General features: G+C 42.0%; 1 protein-coding gene across 4 annotated transcripts in view; it reads right to left on the reverse strand.

The window, feature by feature from the left end:
• Positions 1–17,001, reverse strand: part of C1H4orf19 (chromosome 1 C4orf19 homolog) — a 45,327-nt gene extending 28,326 nt beyond the window's left edge. For 2 of the 4 annotated variants that reach the window (XM_065699268.1, XM_065699240.1), the window contains exon 1: positions 16,336–16,635. The gene's annotated coding sequence lies outside the window, so the exon portion shown is untranslated. Of the gene's footprint in view, positions 1–16,335; positions 16,646–16,904 lie in introns of those variants that run through there. The other 2 variants (XM_065699249.1, XM_065699258.1) reach the window with 2 other exon arrangements.
• Between the last annotated feature and the right edge of the window lie 6,282 nt (positions 17,002–23,283).

Genomic DNA, 23,283 nt, shown 5'->3' on the forward strand with positions numbered 1-23,283 from the left:
TAGTAAAGATTGTGCTAGTAAAGGTAAGAAATGTATTTTGCTGAAGGCTACAAAAACTGAGGAACTTACTTTGAGGACTGGAATTTCTTTTCCAGTAGATGTAGTAGCAAAATGTTCTGAGCTATAATTAGTTGAACATGACTCTTCTATTGCAGCATTTGAAATAATTGTCATTACATAGATGTGTGGTTGAAAGAATCCCAATCTGTTTAGCATTTGCTTATAAAATTGGAAAACACATCCAGCCCCAACTTCAGGGTGGGACTTGTTCATTATAGTTCCAAGTGCCCCAGTGTGGGTTGTGGCAATCCCAAGCACAACTAACAGGCTGGGTAGAGAATGTATTGAGAGAAGCCCTGAGGAGAAAGACTTGGGGGTGTTGGTTGATGAGAAGCTCAACATGAGCTGGCTGTGTGGGCTTGCAGGCCATAAGGCCAATCGTATGCTGGGCTGCATCAAAAGAAGAGTGACCAGAAGGTCAAGGGAGGTGATTCTCCCCTTCTGAAGCTGTGCTCTTGTCAGGCCCCATCTGCAGTCCTGCATCCAGCTCTGGGACCCCCAATGCAATAAGCACATGGACCTGTTGGAGTCAGTCCAGAGGATGCCATGAAGGCGATCAGAGGGCTTGAGAACTTCTATGAAGACAGGCTGAGAGAGCTGGGGTTGTTCAGCCTGGAGAAGAGAAAGTTCAGGGGAGACCTTAGAGTAGCCTTCCAGTACCTAAAGGGGACTACAAGGGGCTACAAGGAAGCTGGAGAGGGACTTTTTACAGGGGCATGTAGGGAAAAGACAAAGGGTAATGGCTTTAAACTGAAAGAGGGTAGATTTATGTCAGTTATAAGGAAAAAATTCTTTACTATGAGGGTCTGAGACACTGGAACAGATTGCCCAGAAAAGTTTTGGCTGCCCCATCTTTGGCAGTGTTCAACTTGGATGGGGCTTGAAACAACCTGGTCTAGTGGCAGGTGTCACTTTGCATGGCAGGGGGATTGGAACTGGATGAGCTTTAAGGTCACTTTCAACCCATGTCATTCTATGATTATAGTACATAATTATGTGAATATTTCACTAACACAAAGAATGAACCAATGTGGAACAGAGGTGCTTCAGATGACATTTTGAATATTCAGTGCTAGCAAATACTGGCTTGGGAGCAGGTTTTCCCCATCACTTCTGTTATGTGCATATATATATATATGTATATATGTATATATTCCCACTTGCTGTGGCTGGTGTGTGGAAAGCTGTGAACTATACAAGTTCATTTTTAATAGTGTGCATTCCTCTAATTAGAAAGAGAAGTGAGTCACAGTGGCTGTTGCCTCTTTTTCCTGATTTTGGTAGGGTACATTCTCCTTTTGATAATGAGTTTTTTTGAGAGGGTGAAGCCAGGACTTCTCTTCCTTAGGAAGTATGATATTGAGTGGAACAAATGGATGTATCCTTATTTTATAGTTGGCCTACATTTATTTAGCTTATCTTACATCAGTAATCAGTGTAAACAATACATGCTCTGACACATATATTTGTTCTGCAATTTGTTATAAAATACTTGTACCCACAGATTGCACACCCCTGTGGCATCTAGGGAGTGGGGGTTTGCAGTCCAAGGGAGCTTGGCTGACAGATTCCTGGTATCTGCATCTCTCAGAGCACCTAGTGCTGGAGAGCCAAGGCTGGAGCTGGTGTCAGTGAGGTGAAGTGTTAATGACACTTACTGGAGGCTTATTGGTTTTCCTGAAGTTACTAAACATGTGTGAGGGAGGTGTAGAGCTGTCCACAAAGGCCAGAAAGCTGCATTGCCAAAGTAGTCAACAGGTCTACCCTTTTCTCCTTCTGCTTCCTGTGCAGGTAGCACATTGCGTAAACCACACCAAGACCTGACTGCAGTAGGGTAGCTCCTTTGAGTAAGAAACAAAGACATTTTTGATAAGCTTTAATGTGCCCATAAGGGCTTAAAAGACACATAAAATCCTGCTGAAGCTAGCCTCTCCTGGTCCATTTGAAAGTTCTACCTTTAATGCTAGCAATATTTTCATCCTCCGGCAAAATAAAAGCAAAATAAAGGAGGATATATCAGCAGTGATTCCTCTGAGCAAAGCAGGCAGTAGCAAAGATGAAAATTTTGGAAGTCTTCTTAGCAAAGCAGGCAGTAATGAGGAAGGTGATTTTAAAAATGAAAACATTTCCCTAATGCGGTCTCTGGTGCCCTTTCAAAGTGAGTAGCAAAGGTGTTTTTCAGACAAGCTACTGCAGTTCAATTAGACTGACCTAATTTTTAGTTCTTCTCTTTCTGCCACGGTTTTTCACACTGATCAAATTTAACTTTCTTAAGATCATGTTATGGCCTGGATGGGACTTGGGTTACAGAACCTTTTATTGACAGAGTTTGAATATAGAAAATGTCCCCTGAATGGCTGCCTTGTGTGTATGCTCATCTGAGCTAAGAAAACTGAAATAAGACTTTTTGTGATTTGGGCAGATGTAACTTTTTAGAAGGAAAGTAAATGCTGTTACAGCCCAGAGCAAATGTTACTGGGTATGACTTATGCTATTTATATACTTTGTTAATTAGAACAAGTGAAGGTTATAGGCCCACTCTTCTATATTTGTATCATTATCTTTGTGCTGACTGCTCACGGTGATGTAATAAATGGTACGAAACTCTCACTAAACACCTATAAACTCAGTCGTGTGCATCACATCCCACAGTTAGAGGAACTGGTTATGCATTTAAAGCTGTTTTATCTAGAAAAAGAAATTCTTACTGGGCATTTCTTCAGCAGCATCTGTTCTCTTTATTTAACTGAACTAAAAGCTACTTTAAAATGCATTGACGACATCAACATTTGGATAAGATTATGGAGTGATGGTTCTAGGTTCCAACCATTTGAAATAAATAAAAATTATTTTCAAAGCATGAAATTACTTTTTCTTGCAACCTATTCTTTAAGATTGCTAATCCTGTGAGTCTGACAGTCCAAGCATCTATTTAAGACTGAAGCCTTGTTTGCCCACAGAAATGGCACTGTTATGAAGCAAGAGTAAACTAATCAAGATAAACCAATTTTAAATCAGTGCATCACTCTTATGTATAAAATTGCTTCGATTTAACTACACCAGTGCAACACATTTGTTTTTTAGAGCTGTGTGTGTAGTACACGTTGGTCTTTCCATAAGCTGCTCTGAGCAATGGTTTTGCAGCTGAAGCTGTGCCACTGCATTATTTTATCCAGGCTGGATTCTCACATCTCCTTAGCCGAAAGATCCCTGCAGTGCCCTGGTGTGAGACTGGCTTCCTTTGCTTTTGCCAGGTGTTGATATTTACTTGCAATCTGCAAATGCAGGTATGAAACCAAAGGGATAATTTTAAATAGTAAGAGACATCCCTACTGTTTGCAGTCTTTGATCACTTCATCTGCAAAGAACGCCTCAAATTCAGGTATTTATTTTCTGTTGTAGGTTTAAATTAACTAACTGGTGTAATTTGTATGTATTCCTGGGATTTTAAAGAGTCAACGCTAAGATTATAGTTAATTAATATTCCCTTTGATTTTATACTAACAAATGTTATGTACCACATCTTGAATGAGCTTTACTTAAATTTGGAGTTGCTGAGGATGGTTACGTCTATAGCAAAGGCTTCCTTTATCTGCAGTACAATCAGATATGATTAACCTAAGTAAGTCCTTCAGTGATTTGATTCTCACAACGGATGGTTCCCCGGTTTTGAAATAATCTGTTTGGTTTTTTTTTTTTAATGTTTAAATCAGTTACACTTAAAATCCTGGACATCCATTACCCATCCAAAAGCCAGTATTGTTGCAGTAATTATCTTTTACACATCACCTCTAATTAAGGGCTTAAGTGATCTATGGGAACTAAAAATGAGTATTACCCCTAATGGTAAGGACTTTTTCCCCCTCTGCTCTTTGTTTCTCAGGTCATAGTGGCAGAACATGTATATGGACTGGAGACACTGGAGCCCATGAAGGTCTGTCCTGTCCTTTGCATGGCAGTGTTCTAGGTCTTTTGTTGTGGTGACTTACATCACACTTGCCCAACATTTTGACATCTAAAGACATTCACATTTATTGTATGCATTTTTTTCAAATGGTTTGTTGTAATGAGGCTGAGTATGCAATGTTTAATCTGGTTTTCAGAAGCCACAGAAAATGTAGCTTTGTGCTGGTTGAGAAAACACACATTTTTGTTTGTGGTTGCTTTTTAAAATTCTCAGTGAAAAGACAATTTCCCCCCTTAACTTCATAGGATGATCTTTGTGATGGTCTTTCCCTATTTGAGAGAGCTGTGAGGTTCTTGTACCCCTGGGAAAAAACATCAGGGCTTATGTTTTGTGCTCCTTGTTAGGCTACCAGTTTGACATCGAAAGAACTGAGCTGTTTTGCTGGTTTGGATCACAGCGCTGGTAAGATGAGATGCTGAAGTGACAGGAAAGTGGTTTCGTTGCTGATGGAGACCCAGATAGCTGCTAGATTCTATCAAATTCTGCCTTGTTTGCGTCAAAAAGACACCAGAATTCATTTCAGCTAGGATGGGCTAGCAAATCTGCATAAAATTGTAGTTGGTGCTTTTCTAAACCTTCTGCTATCTGATCGAGTTTCAGTCTACAAGGCTCATTGTGATGAAGTGAGGAAGAGGTCTGAACGAATAAGATATTTTTGTCCTTTACAGAAAAGAAGGCTTTTCCACACTGTGCTATCTGGCATATTACCTCTTGAAATCTTTTAAATGTATCAAGCTTATATCTTTATTTTCTCTGTAACAAAACTTTCTTCCAAAGTGACTTATGAGTGATTTGTGCTGTACATGCCTGTAACAACTAAATTCCTGTGATGCTGAGCTACTGCTTAGAGATGGCCCTTTTCTCACCTATTCTCTGTGTATGTATTCAAAAGGAAAAAGTGATTTTGAAGATTCACAATGAACAAAAGTAATGAAAAAAACCTACCCAGTCTGCTGTGGCTAGAGCTTAATCCAAGCCTATAAGGTGAGAGAGAGCCTGTGAACTAGAGACCTTGACACCCACTGAAACCATTGCATTGTCCTAAGACAGGTGGAGCTGAGGGTGTCTTGCAGGTGTCTTTTTGGGCACTGCTGCTGAGTGCAGCATATGGTGGCCCCCAGCAATGGGGGGCAAGGTTTTCCCCAAAGGTCAGAGGATAGAGAGGCAGCTTTCTCCTGATATCCTCTTTTCTTCCTCTAACAAAGGTGATATTTAATAGTGAGAAACCAACAAGGGAGTCTGCAAAACAAGCCTGCTGTTTAAATTGCAGTGCCTACACTGGTGTGACATTGTCTTAAAAAAACAGGCTCTGCTACAACCTTTGTGGGGAAAGGTGAGTGGAAACCCATCACTGTTGTTGCCTCTGGAAAGGAATACATTGCACATAATGTGTACAAAAGATAAAAAGGTTGGCTACCTCAAGCTATTTTGAAAGATTCCCTGATATTGGTTTTTTTTCGTTTCTTTTTCAGATGATAGAAAGTTTTATCTACATGGTAGAAGTGTGAAAGCTTTGGAACTTGGGTTTAGGGAAAGGATGTCTCCATAGGCAAAACCTAAGAAGAGGGAAACATGTGGCAAACATTAGGGCAATTAGCTGTGTGGTTTGGGTGCAGTAATGAATGGGGAGGACAGCTCTGTTATTAAGAGGCCTGACTAACACCCAGCAGTCTGTGGTTTTCCTGTTGGTGTTGCCTGCTTGTGCTTTCTGTTGCCCAGTGGTGGGTGGGCTGCAGGAGTGATTCATTGCTCCAGCAGCAATGTGCCCCATCACACAGAACAATTCACAAAAGTCCTGCCTAGCTGTGTGGGATATTAGTGCTTATTATGTATAGGACTTTGCTCTGCAGAATCTATGTAGCTGTCTGAAGTCCTGGGCTTGGCAGTAGTATGGGCTTGGCAGTAGTATGGGCTTGGCAGCAGGATGGTCATGGCAGGTCTTTTCTGTCTGAGCAAGGCAGCTTGACAGCCACGTTGTTCAAAGCAACTTAAGGTTCACAAACCTTGTGTTTTATTGACCTTTAAGAGTCTCTGCTGCTCTGGGTTTACTCTGAGTCCACCTTATGCACAGGGCAGACACCAGAACACACTGCTGTCAAAGCCACAGAAGGCAGTGGACACTAGACATTGTGCAATAACCTCCTGATACCACCTATCAGTGGGATTTCAGGTACCTATTGTTAAGTGCCTCCTAAATCCAAAGGGATTAAAACCCAGAGCACTGATTTCTCAGGGATAGTGTATTCTTTACTAATAAGCAAGATGGGATTGGGTTATGATTTCTTATTCTCCCTAAACTGAGCAGATGCCAGAAGTCTAAATCCAGTCTGGTACTGCCTAGGTAATCTATAAATGTTTGACTAGGGTGTGTCTTATTAGGTGTCTTGGTGACAACCAGAGAAATGAGGCTTTTATCACTTCTGGTGCCTGTAGATGATGCTGTAAAACAAACAAGGAAATACTGCAAAAAACTGAAGGTAACTCAGAGGCAAAGCACCTACAATGTTTTTATACAGGGAAATCCTGCAGGGAGGGGGCAAAAGCCCTGAAGTATAATGGGAGCTAGGTAATTGCACACTGTGGATAACAAACACCTCTGAATTTTCCAGGCATCTCACCAGGATGCTTCAAAAAAGCCATTCAAGAAAAGCTTTGTGGCAATCAGTTGTGATCTTTGCTTTCATAGAGATCTCTTCAGGCCTCATGGAAAGCAAAAGAAATGCCTGGAGAAAGTAAAAAAGTGAAGTCCAGGCTTTGTTTCAGTCATAACTTTTTTATCAGGCCTTTTAAAAGGGCTCATTCACCCAAGTGCTAAGTGTTGTTTGTGTTGCTTTCTGCTGGACTAGAAATACAGTGTTTCTTAGTGGGAGAAAAGTGTATTTGCTCCAGGAGGAGAAGATATTCTCCAGTCAGGCATTTCAAGGCTTTATAATGCTTTACCCTTCATCTGCCACATAGGTGTGTTATTTTTTTCCATGGGAGGAAACTAGCAGAAGATTTCTCGGTGTGGGAAGGTAGCATGGGAGGAAGGTGAAGCAAGTTCAGCAAACAGGCTTGTTTGAAATAACACCCTAGAGAGAGAGACTGCAGATTTTTGGAGACTGGGGTCCATGTGGTAGGTGGGAGGGGATTTCTGTGCTATTGATTAATTTCAAATTGTGTGGGATTTTCTTGGCATAAATGAATGGGGGTTTTGCCAACTTAAGCTTAATTTTCCTTCGTCAAATGAGTTGCTAGAGCTGTGTGATGAGGAAGTTTTGAGGATGAAGGACTCTGGAATCTGCAGGGCTTGACTGAGTTAACCTTTCCATTTGCTTGGGAGAGGGAGCATGGCTTTTCCTGGGCGGTAGCATATTTACTTACGTAGTTTCTTTTGCAAAGTTTCCAGAACCTTGTTCAAACCCTCCCCGTATATCTCCTGGAGTACAAAAAGCTTTTTTTATGATATCTTTGTATATTATGCACCTTACCGGAGATGCCATGGAGATGAGGAAAACCAAAACAACCTGAATAAAGAATAAATCCTGCAGGGTGACAATGGAGACTTGCACAGATTGGGAAACAGAAGGCCAAACCTAGAAAACAGGTGGCTCTTGATGGACTCAGTCCTTGAGTCAGAGAATCTATGCCAGTATCTAGGTGAGCTGTTCAACTGCATTAGCACTGCACTGCACAGTGAGCTCTGTGGACAGAGTAATATTGCAGGCTGTAGGAATGTGAGATAAAGGAGAACTGAGCAGGCCAGAAAAAAAATCTGTTTTGCTGAACAAAGAAATCTTAGTCCATGATTAACTTTATTTCATGTCAAGAGTAGAACATACAAATCTAGGCTCTTTCATGGCATGATACTGAACAATATAAGCCCTGTAGCACAGAAGGCATACCACTGCTGGATTATCTGTCCTAAATGTACTTTAGAGAAATTCATTCAGGTTTACTTTATCCCAACAAATACCCATTTAATGCAGCTGTTACAACAGTACAGCCCACAGCTTTGCAATAAGCTGTGCTTCTGAGGCTCATCTCAAGCACTGGCCTTATGAAACAATTTGTTGCAGATTCCTCCTTTTGCATCAAGCTGCAGTGATACAGAGAACGGAAAATACTTTCATAAGACTGGAAGAATCAGTGCTTCACAGACTTCAAATTTATGTGACAAAGGCAAGTTAACATGTGGAAGCTTAACTTGTTAAAGCAACTCAACATTTTGTTGAGGTTTGTTGGGGAAAACATGAAAATTTAGCTCCTTGAAGGGAAAACAGAACCCACAGGGAAAAGAGCCAATGTGGGTTTCACTGTTTCACAGGAAATTGAGGCAGATACAGGAAAAATAAAATGTATTTAGTGTATATTTTAGCAAGATTTCAGGTCATAACTGGATCTTCAAACTGGAATGTAAACAGAAGGAAAAGATACTGAAGCCTGTTTATTAATAGCTTAAGTTTGCAAGAGTTGCATCTCGGGTTTGTTACTGCTAGCCCAAAGTGAATCCTACACAGAGACATAGGTATGACCCACAAAACACGTGCTATAAATTCATTGTTCAGCCAAAACTTTTATGTTCCTGGCAAGACTGAAAGAGAACACCATGAATTAACAATGCAGCCTCCCGCCCAAATTTATGGCTTCCTGCAGGTCTAAGAAATAGCAGGCTGTGCATAAGACAGACAGTGTTAGGGCTAAGGCATATACAGAAAAATGGAGTGGGAGAACTACATGTAAAGCTTGCAGAACAATATACTTGGTGCAGGTGAGTCAGTTTGAAAGAAAAACCTGACTTTGCTCATCTTAAAAAAAAACAAACCTCAAACTTAAACTTTCCTTACGCAGTTGTCCTCTATACAAATTAATTTTTTCACTTGCATCATTATTCTTTATCCTTGTTGATTTTTAATTGGGTCATGACATGAAATCCAAACAAATAATATGGCTTCTCTTGTGTCACCTGAAGAAGATCCTTTTCTTGGCAGAAGAATTTGGGGCAGAGTTGGTGTATTTCGTGAGCAAAAGGGTAATATTGTTTGTTAGGTCAGATATTGGTGGTTCACAGTTCAGATGAATGCCTAGCATGTAGGGGCACCAAAAGCTCTAAATCTGGTATTTCTCTGAACGGTAAGGCTGTGGTGTGCCTGGCTCAAGCAGTTATTTCTGAGATGATCTTTTAGCTATAAGTAGAACTGCTTAGACTCAGTTAAATGTTGGGATGTTTGAGAACAATCAAATACATACACTGAACCTAAGAATCCTTCTAAAACTGAGTAAGCCATATAAGTCAGTTTCTTTATCAGCTTATATCTGTATCAGCTCTCAAGATAAGGCATAGCCTCCAAGATATTAATATGCCTGATGTATTTCTTTTTCCTTCACTCATTTTTGTTTGTTTTTGTGTGTGTGTGTCTTCTCCCCCAGTTTCAGTGCTCAAGATGTTCCCGCTACAATATATTGTTCCTACATAACAAGTGCAGGAAACATACTGGGATGCATTATTTTTACATCATTGTTCCTGAACATTTCGCATAAAGAATGGTCAGCGGAGAGTAGGAAAGCAGAGGATCATTTTGGCCATAGTTACAAAGTACTGTGAAAAAGGATAAAGAAACTTTTAAAACAGAAAATTACAGAAAACACTGAAAGTCACACTCAAAAATCTTGAAGACTCCGATACAATACCTTAATAAAGACCCTTTTATGTGATGTGACTTTTTCTCTTACATTAGTTCCTTTTGATTCAAAGGGTTTTTCTTTTAAATGCAGCACTTACTGTGTAAAGCATAAGAGATAATTCAATCTAGAGCTGTTTAGAATGCAGGTGAGCTTTTCCATTTGGTTGTTTAAAACCAATTTCCTTCACAGACATTGAGTGATGATGGGTGGCTAAGGGAATGATTAGACGCAATGATTTCATGAACAAGAGCAAAGAGTTCTTATAATTACAATAATTATTGCTTAGAATAAGGCAGATCCAGAGTATTGACCACTGCATTAAAAAGGTCTAAATGTGGCTAAGATATGGTAATGGTGAGATAGCAGTGAAATACAGCTGCATTTCTGTAGTATTATTGAATTGCTTATCTTGATTGTATTTGCAAGCTTTTTCAGTCTCTCAGTAGAACAATACTTGAATGCTATTGAAAAGTATTCATTGCCTTAAAAGACTTAGTGTTGTGTGGCATTGAGCCTGTTTAGTAATCCTTGTTGTTTTGTGGGGTTTTGTATTCTGTTTTGTTTTTTTTGTTTGTTTGTTTGGGGTTTTTGTTTTTTTTTTTCCCCTTCTTTTTCTTTTAATCCTGTGCAAAAGAATGGACTGCATTCACCAAAATTATCAATGAGTATTTCACTATCAAGTCTGACTTGCTGGACTGTGTTTCAGCAGTGGAGTTGCTCATGATGCTGTATGCTAAAAACAGGCTGACATTTCCAGCAGAGCTCTTTTTCCAAAGAGTTTATGCCTTGGCTATAAATGGTGTGTCTCAGTTACTTCTGTTATACAGCAAATACCTGCTGCTTGTGTGTTAGAACTTTATATATTGGCCAGGCTGACATCATATTGTTCCATGACAAGAGAGTTGCTGACAGTGAGTTGGATTTTTAAAGGGTGTTAGTCTCTAGAGGCAGATTTGGCTCTTAGAGCGTTTGGGAGACCTAGATTCAGATTCTGCCTCCCGCACAGAGCCAGAGGGTTGATTTAGCTCAGTGCTTCTTCGGCCAGCAAGCTGTGGGTAGCAAAGTGTGCTCTGAGCTAACTAAGTGTGCTCTCACTCTTTCCAGGGGGAAGTCCAGCCACATTGACTTCAGTGTAAAGCTTTATCATGGAAGGATGGCAAAGAAATGAAATAAAGCTAAGGGTGTAGTTTTATGAATACTGGGTGCTGATATTGGCTGTGAAAGCAGCAAGCTGGCCTTCCCCTAGCATCTAGTTCTTTGTCCTTGGCTTTGCTCTGTTTTCTTAAACTGTCTTTGGGTTTTTTTATGGATCAGCTGCACATTGTCAAAGCTGTGTATTTGTTCTCCACATAAACATGAAGTGAATGCACATGTTTTTATGGAAGGTAATTAATTAGATAACTGAACTCAGATAATTTCACTCTGCATTAGTTTTTAGTGTATATTGGTAAATATGGACTAGCTTTTTAGCAACCTGTGTGCATTCATCCAAAGCATCGGAAAATATTCCCAAGTGATTTTAAATTAAAAAGAGATGTTAAGGACAGCAATTGGACATTGTACATGGCTGTAGCTTCTCAGGCCCCTGGAGGTCTTCAGTTCAGGCCTGATGACTGTTGCTTTTGTTTCATTTACATTGCAAATGAAATCTTATGGTATTTCTGGTCTTTATCCATGTTTTCCTCTGAAATGGTTGACTGTATCTTTGCTGCAGACATTGACTATTCATTACTAATGTTCAGTGGAGACATACACGTACTGACAACAGAAATGGAGGGCTGATATCAAGCCGTGCAACATCTGCTAAATTCACATGGGGAAAGCGAATATGAAAACAAATACACAAAGGGCACAGCCACTGAGATGGTAAATATTGTTTTTTCCATGCCACACCCAAACCAAAAATAGAGACAGAGGGGCCCTTAACAAAGCTGTATTCAGGTTCCTGACAGCTGATAGTAACTGCTTGTTTTCCACTGAGCTCTAAGTGAACAAGACTGCCAGCTTATTTCAAAAGCCTGAATTTGCCCGAGACTTACGTTTCTTTTGCTATCAGTAGATTAGAAGCAGATGCGAAGAATAGCTCTGTGCACATTTGTAGTGCTAAAATCATGCAAATGCAGTAGCTATCAAGCTTGCATTCCATAAGGGAAGTAAGAGTTTATAACATTTTTTGGGGACGGGGGCGGGGCTGGGGGGCAGCAAGAAACTGCCTGTAGAGTGGAGCAGTGCGGATTTGCTAGCTGGGCAAGAGGAGCAAAAAGCAAAGGAGGTGGAGGGCCGGGTCAGCAGACTCTGGATCTGGGAGCTACCCTGGCATGGGGGGGACCTCGAATTTGGCGAGGCCTCCCACTACACAAGCACGGCTGCATGAGAGAGCACACAGCCCAGAAGGAACAGGAGGAAATTATTGGGTGGCTGTGTCAGGGCATAGGTGGTGCTTTCTACATCCTAGGCTGTTGCACAAAGCTCGCATGATTACTAAGGTAGATAAAGCTGGGAACTCCTAAACCTACTGCTGATGAAACAGTGGGAAAAAGGGGGAAGTGAGTGTAATAAATACAGCCTGATCAATAAATACTGTCATTGCAATAAGTACAGTGAGCAGGGTAGGCAGTCAGAGGATGAACAGACCTACAGCCTGGCAAGTCCTCAGGACTGTGGGAACACGTCTGCATATAGCTCATTTGGGAGACTCCCTGCCTCTCCTGCCTGGAAGCTGCTTTCAGATGAGTCGGCATCAGTGTATCATAAGAGGACATTAATGCCAACTTGCCTGGGCAAAGTGCCTTAGCATCCAGATGTCCCTGTCCTGAGCATGAGAGATGGGGCAGAAGTGAAATAATCTGTTTTGAAACAGTCTGGAGGGCTTCTGTCCAGCACAGGCGAAACTGTTTGAATGCTGGCAGCAGGGTAGCATTGGCACAACTTGCATTGGGCTATTTCTTTTTCTCCTAGTCTCTGTTGACAGTGTGAGGATTTGATACTGTTCCCACTGAAGCCAGTATGAAAAGTTGCCAGAGTGGACTTCAGATTGAAGAGGTTTTCAAGTCCTGGATGTGCGGTATCCTTGACATAGGATACTCTTCTCCTTGTTACTCAGCTCTTTCAGAAAAAGCAGCTTTCCTGCTATAGCAAGCCTCTGGACCTTGTTTACATAAAATCAGACAAGTAACTGCTCTTAAATAGAAATACACAACTATATTAAATAGCTGGGAAACGATGCAAAGTTGAGCCAGGCCCAGTTGGTAACGCTAAAAAAAATAAGCCCCAAGGAGATGGCTTACTCCTTGCTCTCCCAAATGGAAAAGTGACTTATGTGAATTAATAATAGAATAGTCAACCAGAAATATTTTTCTAACCAGAAAGCATCTGTGGCTTTGCAGCAAACATCTGTGGTTGAAGTGAAAAAAAGGAAGTTAAACAAACTTGTATAAAAACTGCAGACAGAAAAACGTCACACAAAAAAGAAAACTTGGGCCTTTTTCTTCCCTGCTTCCTCCTGTAAGTGATTAAATGTTTAGTTTCCAAACAATGTACTCATCTCAATAAAATTTTAAAGTTCCTCCAAATGTCTAAGTGAAAGTGACTCAAAGGAGAGCTCACAGGAAAATTGCTGCCTTTTGTCTTCCCCTTTCCAATAATCCCTTTTGACCTTTCTACAAAAGCTCATTTCTTTTGTTCATTTTGGTATCAAACTTTCAGTAAGTAAAACTACATCATGTTTTCTACCTGTTCTCCTTAGCAATATGTCCTGCTTGCCAGCACTCTTCTGTAGCTCAGCAAAAATCAATGATTTTCATGCATCACTGCTAGGGCGTGAAGTTTTGCCATTACTTCTCTGGCATAATCAGGTGCTAAATGAGGTGCTGGCTTAGTCCTGGCTAAGGAGCAAGGGGGATTTGGCCTCCTGCTTGGTGTTAGCTGTGCCCTCCCCACAACAACTGTGTTGTGTGGAAATCATGGGCATACTCTGCTGATAGATGACCATATATAATCCTCAGATAAACAGAGTCTGAAAGAGGAATTTTAAGTTCCAAACAAACATTTATTGCCTGACTACATTTCATCATGTTTCAGTGTGTTGCCTGTGTTGAGCCTCCACCACCCCAAGCCTTTTGTGAACCGGTATCAGTGGAAAATGTAGACAATGCTGAGGCCATGTTTAACTAGATACTGTGCAAACATAGCAAAAGACCATCCCTTCCTGAAAGACGTGAAGAAAGCCTTTCCTTGGCTTTCATTTAGTAAAGCCTAAGAGCAAATAGTTTAAGTAAGTTTGTTTCCTTGAGATCGGATAGAAACAATGGTGTGGTTAAGAAGGGCCTCAGCACTCACACGTTAAACTTGCACAGTGACCATTTTCAACCAGGCGTTCCAACAAAGCCATAGCTCTCTTCACTTGCAGCTTTTGCCATCTGCCCACCTACCTACAGCTGTGCAAAAATCACTGGGTTGGTTATTTTCAGTATTAGCCTTCAATCTGGTACAAGTTTCCTGAGCTTTGCAAGGCTTTTGAAAGATCTGGATTGGCTTTTGATCAATGCTTGTTTTAGCTCTGGTTTTGGGGTAAAGAGAAAACCATTCCAAAGTTCTGTTAGTGTTTTGATTTTTATGTTTGCTGGACTTCCTCCAAAATCCAAGTGAAAAAATATTTCTTAGGTTTACAATAATCTCAGTTTCCAAGAACCTCTCTCTTTCTTCGTTTATAAGCAGGAAGTGTTTGATTTGTGTCTTCCCCATGAAAAAACACTACTTTTGACTCCAGATTCATGTGAAAAAGCAGGAGAATATGTTGGCTTGTTTAATTAGAAAAGCTAATAATTAGAAGAGTACAAATTCCTTTTGTAAGGAATCAGTAAAATCATGGGTGTAATAAACCATCTGAACTACTACAGTGCTAGACAGCAGATGCTTCATTTGTATTTGTTTAGGAAAGGAGTTATGGCTCCCTCTCGTTCAGTGTCCAGTCTGGTCACAAGGTAACTTTAGTGTCCATTCTACCTTCTACCCTACAACAATTCTTTGTGTAATTAGCATTCAACAGATCTAACTACTGAGTTACCAACTGCTGATTTACCATGACACACCCAATTTGTACAAACATCTTTGAAAAGGGACTGGCCATGGCAGGCTGTTCCTAGCATGTCAGGTGCAACGTTCCTCCTCAGGCAAGGCCTTTCTAAAAGGTTGGCTGTTTATTTGGGAGCAGGTGCGTTCCTCTAACTCCCCTGAGATTTAAATTTAGCTTAGCAAATAAGCCCCTTATCTACAAGAGTTTCTAAACAGATTTTTGTAAAGAATTTAAGTTCAGAGGTCAGTTATAGTAAATTTGGAACAGTTCTTTTATTAAAGTGTAGTGGCTTCTTGCTGTGTTCCCACCAGTGTGGTTGTGAGTGACTCTGCTGGGGGGGGTCAAGGATATGGTTCAATTTGATAAAAAGATGTTTGATGACTCAGGCTGAACATGCTAGGCCAGATTTGGGTCTTGGCCCTCCTCAACATTATACCTACTATGTTTTGAGATAGGCACCCTGAAAGTAAATGACAATTTTCCAAACAAAAATGAAAGCTTAACTGAAGCTAGTTGCTGTAGCTATTACTGTTCACTGCTCCTTAGTATTCCCTATATAAGGAAGAAATAAAAATGGGGTTTATACAATAAACTGAGGAAAAAATACATTGCTTACAATCACCACCCAACCGCTGCAGGGGCAGAATAATCAACACTGCTTGCTGGTTTTGTGCAGTGAGAATCCTCAGGGGGTGGACATCTTATGTATCTTTCAGTCAATATAGATTCTGTAGCTCTGTAGAATGTAGTCTCTAACTGCATTCCTCTAAAGGGATTAAAATGCTGAGTATTTAGAACACTGAAAACAATTACAGTTTAAAGAAAAATTGTGATGCGAAAAAGGTCTTTGTGATAAAAATGCTAATGCTGTACCCTGGAAAAATCCTTCCACGCAAAGAGAAAACCATGAACTCCTGCAATATTGGCAGCAATTCTCAGTGAAACTTTATCACTGCATGTGAAAATGGATGTGCTTGAATGCAATTTAAATTCTTGATTAACTGGGTTTTAACTGACTTTTCTCTTACTCCCTATTTTGTAATTTTTTCTCCTTTCATGGAGCACAGCAATATTCCCCATCTGCCTTTCATTCGCTTTTGTAAGATTTTTTGTTTGAAATTCACCAAATTCTAGGTGGGGAAATCAGAAATCCTTTTTTTTCACTGAGGGAGCCACATCCATTAAAATACACTTGGGTTGAAGTAACTGAAACAACGTGCAATTCATGATATAAGTAAGGTCAGAAGAGTTCTAAATCCCTTCATTGCAGACAGCAGACCCCACAAACTCTAACACAACCACTTCAAGAACTAAAAAATCTCTAAAAATACTACTTTTTATATAAATTTGGCTTAAAAATATCTTTTGATTTCTGCTGAGCTGAATGTGTTTCTGAGAATAAAAACAACACTGAATCTACAACAGGTGGAACAAGCGAGATCAGGTATTTTCAGGATAAAACTATTAGATTATTTTGAAAGCTGAAAAAGAGAGTACAAAATATGCTCTCTAAATAATTTCTCTTGAAAGCACAATGTTACAAGTTTAAAGGAGAAAGAACTTTTCCTACCTGCAGCTTTTGTGTGGATCAGGAAGTGTAGCTTTTTTCTGATTACAATCTTCCATGGCTTAGGGTGGCTTCTGCATTTGAATGTTAAATATGTAAGAATGCCTTGTTTAGCTTGGGAGTTTGCATGACCTCTTAATGAGACACTGTAGTTGGTGTCATTGGGTATTAAGGTGTCATGTGACTGTAGATGAAAATAAAATCCTTTAAAGTTTGCATTTAATACTTCCTAGAATCTGTAACCCTTTACCTGCAAGCTGGATAAAAACCTGACAGAGCTCACTGGCATCTGGTCAGGGTTAGAAAAAGAAGAGGAAGAACATGTGCCAAATATTTCCTTTTCTGCTGGGACAGTCACAACGACCACAACAAAGTCTGAGCCCATCAGGGTATGAATGCTCTCATTTGCATGTTCTTAAAATTAAATCTACCCGTATCACAAACGGTGCTGGAGGGATTTGGCAGAAAGTTCCTCTGTTACATTTTAGTTAGCACTGATGTTTAATTCTGGGTAATGCTCTGTAAGGGAACTTGGCTCTAAGGTATATTTGTGAGCATTGCAACAGGTTTACCTGTGAAAGTTGCTGAGTTTCCTGGAATCATTTTGGTTTGGGTGTGCTCTTCAAAGTGCGCTAAAAAAAGAAGTTCTGCTGCCACAATCCAGTTAGGAGAGTGTTCCCTGTGCAGGATGAGAGATTTAATTTAGCCAGTATCTGCAAGCAGCTGGGTGAGGTGTTCCCAGCTTTAATATTTAACATATATCGATGTACCTGGAAACTGTGATAAAAACCCAACCTCCTGGAAACAGCTGGCACTGACATTGCATCACCTAACTGCATGGGTCACAGTCGGGGGTCCCCAGCAGCGCTGACGCAGCCTACTGATAGTACCTTGGAAATGTTCTGTTAAATCCCTTCTTTCTTTGTGGTGTTAAGCCTCATAACAGCAGATATACGAGGTTCAGCTGCTGTATGAGTAGGTGTGCTGTTCTCGCCCTCAATAATGCTGGGTTTAGGGTTGCCTCCTTGCCTGGGGGGCGGATTGCATCCCTGCTTTCCCAGTGGAAGGAACGTGTTGGAGTCCTGCTTGCCTTCCTCGTGCAAAGTATCCGCCTAAAATCACTCTAAAGCAGCGGGCTGGGTGTGCCCTGTTACACTTCCTCTAGTATGCGCTGCAGTGAGCCCAGTAACAGGCTGCCCAGGGAGGTTGTGGAGTCTCCCTCTTCTGGAGACATTCGAAACCTGCCTAGATGCATTCCTGTGTAACCTGCTCTGGGTGGCCTTGCCCTGGCAAGGGGTTGGACTGGATGATCTCTAGAGGCCCCTTCCAACCCAAACCATTCTGTGATTCTGTAATGAGACTGTCAAACTCAGTTCAGTGGTGGCTGAGGAGGGCTGGGGCTGCAGGGACTCAGGGACGTGCCCCGCAACCCTAGCCTGTGCTGCCGGGCCCTGCATCTTGGGATCATGCATTGCATGCTAGCAAGCAAATTAATAAAAGCTGCTTTGGATGTGCTTATTTTAAGCAGAGAGTTATGTCATAACGTAAGGGCTGAGTATCATTTACAGTCTGTGGGCTCACAAACTGCAGAGCTCTGCAGCAGCTCTTCAGCAGATTTTGTGTTTTTTTTTTTTTTTTTTTCTCATGCCAAGTTTTTAGTGTTAGCTGAAAATGGATTTTGAGAGCCAGGAAATGTACTCTCTGGCCACTAAGTAAAGAATTGTCCTTAAGTTGTTAGGGAGGCGAGGAAGGCGGTAGATGCAAACAGCTGGGGGCTGCCACTGCTCATACAGCATGGTGCTGTGTGTAGACCTGAGCACAGCCCTTGTGCTGTGTGCCTGGCTTACAGCCCTGCCCAACTGGAACCAGTCCCCGAGGGCCAGCTCTGCACCCGTTGGTATTTTGCCATTACCCTCCTGGTTGTAGTTGGGCTAATGAGCTGGGCTAAGAGGCTGAGAAATGACCCAGTCCCAAAGCTGTCCAGTAGGACAGATGACCTTGGGGAGGCTGCCTCCACCTTGCTCCTGATGCCTGGCCTCCTTGTCAGACCCTTTTCATGGCTACTGTATTTTTGACGTTTCACAGACTTCATTCTTGTGGTTTCTTGAACCTGCACCCAGTATTTCTGCACCAGTAGAGAAATTCTGCCTGACCCCAGCAGTCCCAAGCATGCTATGCTGCTGTAGTACTGTTTCTGCAGCCTAATGTTTCCTGTGGATATGTGCAAACTGATGGATATATTCCGGCTGCTTGTTTGGTCAGGTTTTCATAGATGTATTCTGCAGGAAAAGATCACTTGTCTCACAAATCCATAGTCTTTGGTCAGAAACACAGGTATGACAACACAGGTATGACAACATTTTTTTTTTTTTCTTTCGAAATATTTGAGACATTCAGCCTGCAGAAATCCTTTCTGCTTTAATCACATACTTGTGCCTTAATCGACTGCTTTGGCTGAGGTTTTCTGGAGGACCTTCCTGCTGAGATAGAAGTCTGTCTTGAAAAATTACAGCCCCAAAGGTTAATTTTGTAACTTCAGATATTATTGTCAACATGATATTACAGTGGGGACTGCTGGGCAATTTACTATCAGGCGACAGAATAATGGAGAGAAATGGCAGCAAACTATCCTGTTGCTTTTGGGATGTTCTATTTTCACTTGTGCTACAGCGTATCTGGAGCTTTGCTTCATCTCTCACCTTGCAAGTGGGTGTATTTCCCTTTAAATGTGCTGAATAGATCTATTTTAGTCTAGAAGCTTTTTCACGTGCACTGAAATACATGTGAAATCAGAGCTGTGGCAGGAAAGCAGAGAGATTAGTTTATATGGCGTAAAAGTAAGACCTGTGCTGGTGTGTAGATTCTGTGGTGAACACAGGTGTGCCTTAAATCTGTATCTTCTGTATATTCTCTGTGGGAGAGGAGACCGGTGTGCTGCCCAGAGGGCAGGTGCTGCGGGTGGAGAGTGTACCGTGACTGGGAACATGTCAGGGGCTTTGCTGAGTTGGGATGGAAGCACTCCCCACCCTGGTAGGCAGCAGCAGCATGGGTCTGGGATGATGGGGCATTAGGGGCAGGGAGAAGAGCTTGCTAGGGGCAGATCTCAACAGTCACTTTGGGAAACTCTTGTGATCTTAACAGCATACTCTACTGGATTAGACATCTTGTGATAACACTCCCTCTCACTCTTCTGGTTATTGGCCTGTGTTTTCAAGTGAATGTAGCCCTGAATAGCTGGTTCTCGATAGAGAATGTCCCTTTTTCACAGAAGTACAGTGGTGCAAACTGCCCCTTCTGGAGAAGCACACGATAACATGCCTTATCCCACCCTGGGAAGGATCAGGATGACTATTTCTTCAGCCTTTGACCTCTCTGCTGAAATTGAGAATTGAGACTATGATTTAGACCCACACTGAGAGCACCACTTCATGTCATGAAAGTGAGACTGCCTCCAAAATACAAGGAATGGTCTTCGGTGACCAGGCTGGAAACGTAAACCAGGGGAAAAAGTGTAGCTCGTTACTCTCCCTGCAGCAAAGTGGTGTTTCAGGAACAGATATTGAGTAGCGTCCTCAAGGGGGTGAAAGAACTTTGAAGCAGGGCATGTCTGTAGCATAAGCGCTTGATAATGATTCTTAGTAACAAAACAAAAAAAAAAAAAAAAATCTTAATATTTATGTTAAACCAGGTATTTTTTAATCCTTAATCAACAAAATAGAACAATTGTAGCAACAATCTGTAGCAGCAGATTGCTGCTAAAAGTCTAATGGTAATTAGCCAAAGGACCCATACAGACATACATAAGGAGTTTTTGACAAAGGGCAAAATCTCAGGATTTTAAGCTGATCTGGGGTTGCAATGGTCCCTCCACATGTGAACACCATTTTAGTGATGAATTTTTGATTTAAATTTGCTTTGCTAGATGGCCAAAACTTCTGTTTCCATAGGTTTACATACGGGGCTTGAGTGTGCAGCATGGAGAAAGGAGGGCTGGGGAACCACTGAAATCTGAATGCCTTCTGAATGTTTTTTGCAGGCTACATGTTAACTCTCATTTTGATGTTATCTGACAATAAGTCGAATGGCCACAGGCTGTATGAAATGAAGTCACGGGCCGTGCATTCCCCAGCTGTGGTGCAAAGGAAATGACTGATGAAAATATTTTTTCTAGCTGACCTCCAGCTTACCTTTGTCTGCCAAAGAATTTCCGGCTAATTCCCCTTTAAAGCTTTCTTGCAGCTACAGCCTATTCCTAGTATCTTCCGCGTCAGAAAATATGGACCCCATCTGAGCCTCTTTATTGATGCACTTTAGATAAAAAAATAAATGAAAACTTTGTTCTAGATACACTGATAATGGTCCTTAAAAGATAAGAAATTGCTTTATTCCTAGGTAGGGATAGAACAGCACTTGGCATTCACATGGGTCATTAGTAGATAAAATACATTGTCCCTGTACCACTGCATAGATGCACATGGGGACAGATTTGTGAGGGGCTACAGAGTACTCTCTCTGGCAGCAGCAAGTATTTGGACACTGAGCAGCCTAATGCCATTCAGAAACCTGCATCTTCTATTTATGTTCAGTGTGAGGCATCTCACCTGTGAGAAATAGATTCAGAAAGCTGAAAAGCTGAATGAGATAGTTTATTAAGACACAGGTAAATTACAAGGAGGGACAGGATTTAAACAGCACCCTTTAGTGAGATTAGGAACTCAATACCTGTCTGAAGGGCTTAAATGAATTAGGAGTCATGTCCAGGTTTGTCATTCTTGTTATTCTACAATTAAGAAAAACAGTACTTGCTGCCTCACTCTTGCCACCCTTGCTCAGAACATAAAAGACTGAAGTTCAAAGCAGGACAGGAACATACCATACCTTTTTATATACAGACTCACTGCTTTCATGTGTCAGCCTATTCCTTTGACCAACTAGACAAGGCCTAAAATCAATTCTCTTTGGCCTAAGATGAAGGGAAGACTGCTCTCATGTTTAGGTTCTGTGTTTTGCAGGGGACTATATCCTGCCCCAAGAAGCCATGCAATTGTGCAGAAGACCACAAAGTTCACTGAGCCAGAAAAGAGAATCATAGAATAGTTAGGGCTGGAAAGGAGCTTGAGATCATCTAGTTCAAACCCCCTGCCATGGGCAGGGACACCTCACACTAAACCATCTCACCCAAGGCTTCATCCAACCTTGCCTTGAACACTGCCAGGGATGGAGCATTCACAACCTCCCTGCGCAACCTGTTCCAGTGCCTCACCACCCTAACAGGAAAGAACTTATATCCAATCTAAACTTCCCTGTTTAAGTTTTAACTCCTTACCCCTTGTCCTGTCACTACAGTCCCTGATGAAGAGTCCCTCCCCAGCATCCCTATAGGCCCCCTTCGGATACTGGAAGGCTGCTGTGAGGTCTCCAAGCAGCCTTCTCTTCTCCAGGCTGAACAGCCCCAACTTTCTCAGCCTGTCTTCATACGGGAGCTGCTCCAGTCCCCTGATCATCCTTGTGGCCCTCCTCTGGACTTGTTCCAGCAGTTGCATGTCCTTTTTATGGTGAGGACACCAGAACTGCACACAATACTCTAGGTGAGGTCTCACAAGAGCAGAGTAGAGGGGCAGGATCACTTCCTTCGACTTGCTGGTCACGCTCCTTTTGATGCAGCCCAGGATACGGTTGGCTTTCTGGGCTGCAAGCGCACACTGCCAGCTCATGTTGATTTTCTCATTGACCATCACCCCCAAGTCCTTCTCTGCAGGGCTGCTCTGGATCTCTTCTTTGCCCAACTTGTAGCTGTGCCTGGGATTGCTCTGACCCACGTGCAGGACCTTGCACTCGTCGCAGTTAAACTTCATAAGATTGGCATCAGCCCACCTCACAAGCGTGTCGTGGTCCCTCTGGATGGGATCCCTTCCCTCCAGCGTATCAACCGAACCACACAGCTTGGTGTTATCCGCAGACTTGCTGAGGGCGCACTCAATCCCACTGTCCATGTCAGCGACGAAGATGTTAAACAAGACTGGTCCCAACACCAATCCCTGAGGGACACCACTCGTTACTGGTCTCCAGCTGGACATTGAGCCATTGACCACAACTCTGTGTGCAGCCATCCAGCCAGTTCTTTATCCAGCGAGTGGTCCATGCATCAAATTGATGTCTTTCCAATTTAGAGACAAGGATGTCGTGTGGGACAGTGTCGAACGCTTTGCACAAGTCCAGGTAGATGACATCAATTGCTCTACCCTTGTCCATCAGTTCCATAGCCCCATCATAGAAGGCCACCAAATTGGTCAGGCAGGATTTCCCCTTAGTGAAGCCATGCTGGCTGTCACCAAGCACCTTGCTGTTTTTCCTGTGCCTTAGCATGCCTTCCAGGAGAATCTGCTCCAAGGTTTTTTCCAGGCACAGAGGTGAGACTGACTGCTCTGTAATTCCCCAGGTCTTCCATTTTCCCCTTCTTGAAAATGGGGGTTATATTTCCCTTTTTCCAGTCTTTGGGAACTTCACCTGACTGCCATGATTTTTCAGATATGATGGCCAGTGGCTTAGCAACTTCATTTGCCAGCTCCTTCAGGACCCACGGATGGATTTCATCGGGTCCCATGGACTTGTGCACATTCAGATTTTTAAGATGGTCTCGAACCAGACCCTCTCCCACAGTGGGCCCAAGGTCTTCATTCTCACAGTCCCTGTGTCTGCCTTCCAAGACCTGGGTGGTGCGGTTGGAGCCTTTGCCAGTGAAGACCGAGGCAAAGAAGTCATTCAGAACCTCAGCCTTCTCTAAATCCTGTGTAGCCAGCTCTCCCGAGAGCTTCCTCACGGGGCCTATGTTGTCCCTAGTCTGTTTTTTATTTGCTATGTACCTGTAGAATCCCTTCCCGTTATCCTTAACATCCCTAGCCAAGATTAATTCTAACTGGGCCTTAGCTTTCCTAACCTGGTTCCTAGCTT

This window comes from Lathamus discolor, chromosome 1 (genome assembly GCF_037157495.1).
Source record: "Lathamus discolor isolate bLatDis1 chromosome 1, bLatDis1.hap1, whole genome shotgun sequence".
Lineage (NCBI taxonomy): Eukaryota > Metazoa > Chordata > Aves > Psittaciformes > Psittacidae > Lathamus > Lathamus discolor.